Source organism: Balaenoptera ricei, chromosome 11 (genome assembly GCF_028023285.1).
Source record: "Balaenoptera ricei isolate mBalRic1 chromosome 11, mBalRic1.hap2, whole genome shotgun sequence".
In the NCBI taxonomy this organism is placed as follows: domain Eukaryota; kingdom Metazoa; phylum Chordata; class Mammalia; order Artiodactyla; family Balaenopteridae; genus Balaenoptera; species Balaenoptera ricei.
In genome coordinates, this window is record NC_082649.1 from 11,180,950 (window position 1) to 11,188,095 (window position 7,146).

Genomic DNA, 7,146 nt, shown 5'->3' on the forward strand with positions numbered 1-7,146 from the left:
TTGCCCCCTGTCAACTAGCAGCAGTCACCAGGTGAGCTATTCCTAGTCAATCACAAACATCTTTTGTGTATTTGTGATGTGCTCAGCATTTGATAAGTGTCTGACGACTTCAAACACCAAAAATGTGTTCACTGGCCCCTCCTGTAGGACTTTCCCTCAAAGGGCATGCTTTACTCTCATTTCCTTTCTCTCCTGATCCAATCTCCACCTTCCCTGATTCCTATCCTCACTGTCCGTTCCCTCTTTGTAGAACTGCCCTCGAGCTCTGTACTCCACACCCCTCCCCCCCCAGCCTCAGACCTTCAGAGAGAAATTGTGTAGAATTGAGAGACAAAGCAAGTTCCACTTGAAAAAAGAGTGTCCGCCCATGTAAACTTCTTCAGAACAATCTTTGCACAACGTACCTGCTGCTTAGTAAATGTTTAATAATAGTGAACTAAAACGTCCTCCTTTCGATGCCCATCCCCCAGAGCCCCTGCCCTGGGGCGGGGGAGGCGAGGAGAACTAAGATAACGTCGTTCTTCAGCTTTCTCCTCTCCTGGCTTCCAAACTGTGCCCAGGTTCTCCAATGTCCGAATTCCAAATGTGACGACCTGCTCTACTGGCAAGACCTCTGAGAGAAAATAGAATAACAAGCCACAGTCCTGGTGTAAGTAGTCGTGCAAAGGGAGGGTTTGAGGGTCAGCAGAAGAAGTGGCGAGGGCACTGGCTATTTTTGTTTTATTGCCCAAGGTGAATGCATGCCTGCCATTGGCAGTGAGAATGTTTTCTAATGATTTAGGGTTTTTCTTAAAATAACGGAGCAGAAACACGAGAAGGTGACAGCTACTGGTTTCAGAAAGATCATATGCACTTCTTCATGTTCATTTTACTTTTCTCTCTCCAGTGAAAGTGAAGATCAAGCCATCTGTAAACTCCGTTCTCCCGTTCAAGGAAGACCCCCAAGGTAGGACTTGGAGCTGTTCCTTCCCACAATTGCTGCCACTTCCAGTACACTCTGAGATCCTCTAATTTTTTATTGTAATGTGGCCTGTATAACCCGATAATGCTTCATAAGGAGTGGACTTCTCAGAAATATGTTCATACCTCAGTATGAGGGACTCTTTAGAAAGTGAGGAGGAATACATTAAGGATGAAAAATACATGTGGGAATTCTGGAGGTTAAGCGGGAGTTGCTGTGAAGTCACAGTTTTAGGCTGTTAAATAACAGATTGGGGAGTTCTATTTTCAGCAACATGGTTTTCTGTGTAATACAAAAAAAAAAAAACCCACCTTTTGCAAATTTCTAGAAATAATGAATAAATTCTAACCAATATCTAGCTGTACCTGCAAGACAGTAAGGGCAATCTGGAGGGTAATAAATGAAGAAAGAGCTATGAGCCTGCACGAGCTGACGCTGGGCTTCTTGGTAGGGGCAGGGGTGGGGTGGGAGAGCAGAGGGGTGCAGGTGGGGAAAAGCAGTTGTTTGGGCTTCAGAATTGGCTGGGGAATCAAGGGGCTTAGGTTTTAATAACCAGCAGGCATAGAAGAGGAAGCCTGGGCCCCAGGAGAGGAGAAAATGGGAACTGAAGCCCACCCCCACCCCAATGTAAGGATGAACTACAAACAATTGCCTACTCACCCAGCGAGATGACAAAGAAGCTTTTTTTTAAAAAAAAAACAAAAGCCTACCCTTAATTTATTAATTTATAATCATAGAGGTGCCCTCACAAAGATATGGTATTTAAATTTAAATTACCAGAGTGGTCTAGGATACATACCACTAAGAGATTAATATAAAATGCTGTCCCAGGCTGCTAATACCTTTGGGGCACCTGGTTGAAACAAACATAAAATCTCTCTAGGAGGCTACACCCTCCTCCCAGACCCTCTAGGATCCCCCTGTGTGAAGCCCCGATTAAAGATTAACTTACAATGAAAAGTTACAAAATACATGAAAAAAATCCATAAAAAACAAGAGTTAACAAACAAAGCAAAAATCAATAGTAAAACTCCAAGAACTTCAGATAATATAATCATTGGGTAGATTATAAAAGAAACACGTTTAAAATGATAAAAAGTCATCAAAGGATTAATGAAGAACACAATACAAGAACAGGACACTTTTGGTGCAGCCACTCTGGAGAACAGTATGGAGGTTCCTTCAAAAACTAAAAATAGAACTACCATATGACCTAGCAATCCCAATTCTGGGCATATACCCAGAAAAGATGAAAACTCGAATTTGAAAAGATACATGCACCCCAGTGTTCACTGCAGCACTATTTACAATAGCCAAGCCATGGAAGCAACCTATGTGTCCATCAACAGATGAATGGATAAAGAAGATGTGGTGTATATATATATATGTGTGTGTGTATATATATATATATATATATATATATATATATATACACAATGGAATATTACTCAGCTGTAAAAAAGAATGAAAAAATGCCATTTGCAGCATCATGGAGGGACCTAGAGATTATCATACTAAGTGAAGTAAGTCAGAGAAAGACAAGTATCATATGATATTGCTTATATGTGGAATCTAAAAAAATGATACAAATGAACTTATCTACAAAACAGAAAGAGACTCACAGACATAGAAAACAAACTTATGGTTACCAAAGGGGAAAGGGGTGGGGGGAGGGATAAATTAGGAGTTTGGGATTAACAGATACACACTACTATATATAAAATAGATAAAAGACAAGGACCTACAAAAAAAAAAAAAGTATAAGACACCTTCAAAGAAAACCAGACTGAGTTAAATAAGAAATCCAATATAACTTCAGAAATCTTTAAAAAATTATAATTTAAAACTTGATATGTTAAACTGAAGATACATATCAGTGAATAAATAATAGTGACTGGAAAGACAGGTCTGAGGACTACTTGGAAGCCTGCAGAGAGAAATGAAGGGAGACAACCCTTGGAAGAGGGGCTTACTGACATGGAGTGTGGATGGGAGGGTCCAACACACATCTATTAGGTGTTCCAGAAGGAAACAGCAGAGAGAATGGAGGTCAGGCAATATTCCAAGACAATAAAGGAGATTTTCCAGAACTAATGAAAGCTACGAACCTCAGCAGGTTAAATAATACGAAATTCTCTACTAGACACAGCACAGTATAACTGAAACAACACCAAGTAGAAATGCAAGATCTTAGAAGCACTTATAGATAAAAGACAGGTTGCCTACAAAAGAACGATTATCAGTTTGTCCAGAACTTTGCAACAGCAAAAACAGAACAGAACAGAATAATATAGTCAAAGGGCTAAGATAAAACAGCCATCTATTTATAACTAAATTATTATTTAAGAATATGGGCAAAATAAACATTTTCAGGCAAATAAAAATGAAGAGCATTTACTACTAACAGATCTTTGCTGAAAGAATTACTCAGGAATATACTTCAGAAGAAACTGACCCTATAAAGAAGCAGTGAGATGTCTGATATTAGATAGATTTGAACAGATACTTAATACATAAAAAAGACTAATTGGGGAGTAGAAACGCAAGGTGGGGTGAAGGTATAGGTCGCCATAGTATGTAAGATGGGCAGGGGATGTGCAGAGGTCAGGCATTCAGGCATTTTGGGGAGAAGGTTGGCAACATTGATTAACTTTAGACTTTATTAGATCGACTATGCTTATTAAAAGTTATGTAGAGGTAATCACTTAAGATGAGAAATTCTATGTATAACTTTTCAACCGGTAGAGAACACTATTGAATATAAAAGTGTGGTCAATATAAGACAGAAGTAAGAGAGAAAATAAAGAAGCAGAGAAAAGTCCAATTAAGTATGAAGCATGAAACAAGATGACTGAAATAAATTCAAATATAGCAGAATTCAGGAAAAAAGTAAAATTAAACTCTCAAAAGTCAGTTGTATTGGATTAGAAAAATCTAACTGCATGCTTTAAAAAGACATAGAACTTAAGGACAAAGAAATGTTGAATGTAAAAGTATAGAAAGTTACTAGCAAAATATTAACCCAAAGAAAGTGACGTGGTTATAATAAGAGTAGACAAGACTGTCTTTGAAGCAAAAAAGAAATATTCGGGGAAAAATGGTCACTAAATAAAGATAAAAAGGAACAATTCACTGGGAAGAGATAATTATGACTTGCAGGCACCTAAAACATAGCATCAAGTTATATGAGGCAACAAATTGATAAAATTTCAGATACATGAGCAATTTCATAGTCACAGGGGAATTTTGGGACACATCTCTTTCAGTAATTGACAGTTTAAGGTGACAAAAAGTTAGTAGGGCTATAGACTTAAGTAACACAATGAGCAAGGTTGATCAGACACCCCTGTGGCAAACGGACATTCTTTCCAAGAACACATGACACATTTACTAAAAAACCACATATTAGGTCACAAAGCATTTCTTGATAAGCAGCAAAGAATCACACAGACCACATTCTTGACCATACTCAACTGCTAGACCGATTCAAACCAAGCCACATATTTGGAATTTTGGAGGAAAAAACCAATTCAAACCAAACCACATATTTGGAATTTTGGAGGGAAAAAAACCCTTTAAATAATTCACGACTATAAAAGTGTCTTAATGGAGAGTCTAAGAACAAATTGTTAACATTATAAGAAAGTTCGGCAAGATTGCTGGCTATACAAAAGTAAATTTTTATTCACTGGCAACAAGCAACTAGAAAAACTTAGTTTGGAAAACTATACATGTGAAAATAGCAACCCCAGATAGAAAGGTACCTAGGAATACATCTACCATAAAGGTGTAGAAAACTTTTATGTATGAAATTTAAAAAATTCCTTAAGACCTAAGTAAATGGAAAGATACTCAATATCGATGGATTTGTAGAATCGATTTCTAAAGATGTTAATTTTCTGCAATTTATGAATTGAATGTCCTCCTATTAAAATTCAAGCTAGGTGTTTTTGAGGTTCACAAGTTGATTCTAATGTGTATAAGGCAGAGCAAAGAACCAAGAACGCCAGGCCAATTTAGAAGAGGTAGATCAACATATGAGGGTTCACTCACTTCATCACCATAGTAAGACTTAACTCTAGTGTAACTAAGCAATAAGAAAGCGATATTAGCACAGGAAGAGACAGAATAGAGTCCAGAAACAGGCCCACACACATATGGAAGTTTGTATATAACAGAGATGCTATTTCAAATCAGTGGGGAAATAAGGACTTTAAGCAAGCAGCATTGGAACAACTGCTTATCCACATGGAAAAAATAAGTTAGATCCCTATATCAAACCATATTTAAATGGATTAAAGACCTACATATGAGAAAGCACGACTTTAAAAGTTTTGGAAGAAAATGAAAGAGAATGTTTTTATGATCTCAGGGTAGGAAAAGACTTCTTAACCACAACACAAGAAGCAACAAACCATGAATGAAAAAAATCAATAAATTTAGCTACATTAAAATATTTTTAAAAATCCTTTTGTACATTAAAGGGATCATAAAGTGAAAAATACAAAACTGAGACTTGGAGAAGCTCTTTGGCACGCACTTTACCAAGAAAGGCTTTGGCCCAGAATTTATAAACAGCTCCAGTGGAAAAGGCCAAATGATATGAGGACACCCAATGGCCCCAAAACAGAAGAAATGATTTTCCTCCCTCCTAGTGATCAATGTCATGTAAATTAAACAAAAGGGAACTAACATTTCGTATTCATTACATTGGCAAACATGAAAAAGAATCTGATGATGCCAAGCCCTGCCGAGGAGAGTATAAATGGGCACACACATTTTGGAGAACAAGATGTCAATGTTTAATAAAGCGGTGGGATTGCTGGGTCAGAAGATCTGAGCATCCCCAGCTCCGTGCAACATTGTTTATAACACTGAAAAACTGGAAGAAAGCTTAAATGCAGGTATGGGATCTAGCAAGGGACAGATGTTTAATTAAGAATCTATCGCATACAGATATGTTTATTTTCTGTACCTATTTTTGTATCTTTAAAAATTTCTTAATTAAAACATCAGTTTTAGTGGGGGTTATGGGGAAAACGCACTGGCACAGAGCTAGTGTGCCTGTCAATTGGTACAGCCATCTCCCAGGGCAAATGAAAATGTCATGTGATGCAATTCTTTTTAACCCCTTGAATGGACAAAGGTGGAAAAGTTCCGTAACAGCTTGCGTTGCCAAGAGTGTTGGGAGAGAGGCGTGTTCATGCACTGCATGAACTGCATGTGGGAATGTAGTTTGAGGACACCTCTGTGGAGGTAATTTTGCCAACAGTTAATAAAATCGTAAATTCCCTTTGACCTGGTACAATGTCCTCTAGGTATTTATTCTAAGCAAATACGCCATATTAGAGCAAAGCTTTATCTGCACAGAAGTTCATCATAACAATCACAGCGTTGTTTGTAATTTAATAATAGTAAAAGCAATAACTAATACTAACACCATCTGGATTAGTAACCCTAGACTAAACATGTCCAACACTAATAGGTTCTAATTTATGGTACAACTGTAGGATGTAATATTATGTAGCCATCAAAATGGTGCTCTTGAAGCTTTTTAATGATGTGGAAGCTCTTGCAAAATATTAAGCTACTATGAAGTAGATTATAAAACAGCACGTACAGTATCTATGCACTGAAGCAAAGACACCAGAATGTTACCAGAGGTTACTTCGGGATGGTTAGAGGCAATTTTTATTTTCTTCTGGATTTAAAAAAATCTTTCTCATACATTTTGTGTGTGTGTGTGTGTGTGTTACCTTCGTTTTAATAGGAGAGGTTCTTCTTTGTTGAAATAATTTAAACAGGCTGGATGATATGGACGGACAACGCCAGAAGGCCGGGGGCCAAGTATGACGGATTTGACGGGTTCCTTGGGAAACCTAGTCTGATGATCACAGAACCTGGAGAAGGGCGAGTACTTGGGTTCACTGTGATGTCACCACTGGCAGCTGGGCGATCGGGAGAGCTGCTCCTCCTCTCGGAACCTTGTTTCGCTTCCGTGCAAAAGATCTAACAGCCTCGGCTGGCCTGGCTCCCGGCTCTGTTCGGAGGGTCAGCGGGAAGGTGTCCGGCGTGCGCGCGCGGTTTGCCAAGCCGCGGGCGCGGTGCTTTCCTCGGGGATTGCTGTCGCCGCGGCCGGGCGGCGGCAGCAGCTACAGCTGCAGCTGCAGCGACGCGGGCTTGGG

General features: G+C 38.8%; 1 long non-coding RNA gene across 1 annotated transcript; it reads left to right on the forward strand.

The window, feature by feature from the left end:
• The first annotated feature begins 560 nt into the window (after window positions 1-560).
• LOC132375407 (uncharacterized) lies at window positions 561-6,865 on the forward strand. The gene is made up of 3 exons (XR_009506000.1): window positions 561-649; window positions 887-946; window positions 6,732-6,865. It is a non-coding gene; the product is annotated as an uncharacterized LOC132375407 (long non-coding RNA).
• Window positions 6,866-7,146: the final 281 nt, after the last annotated feature.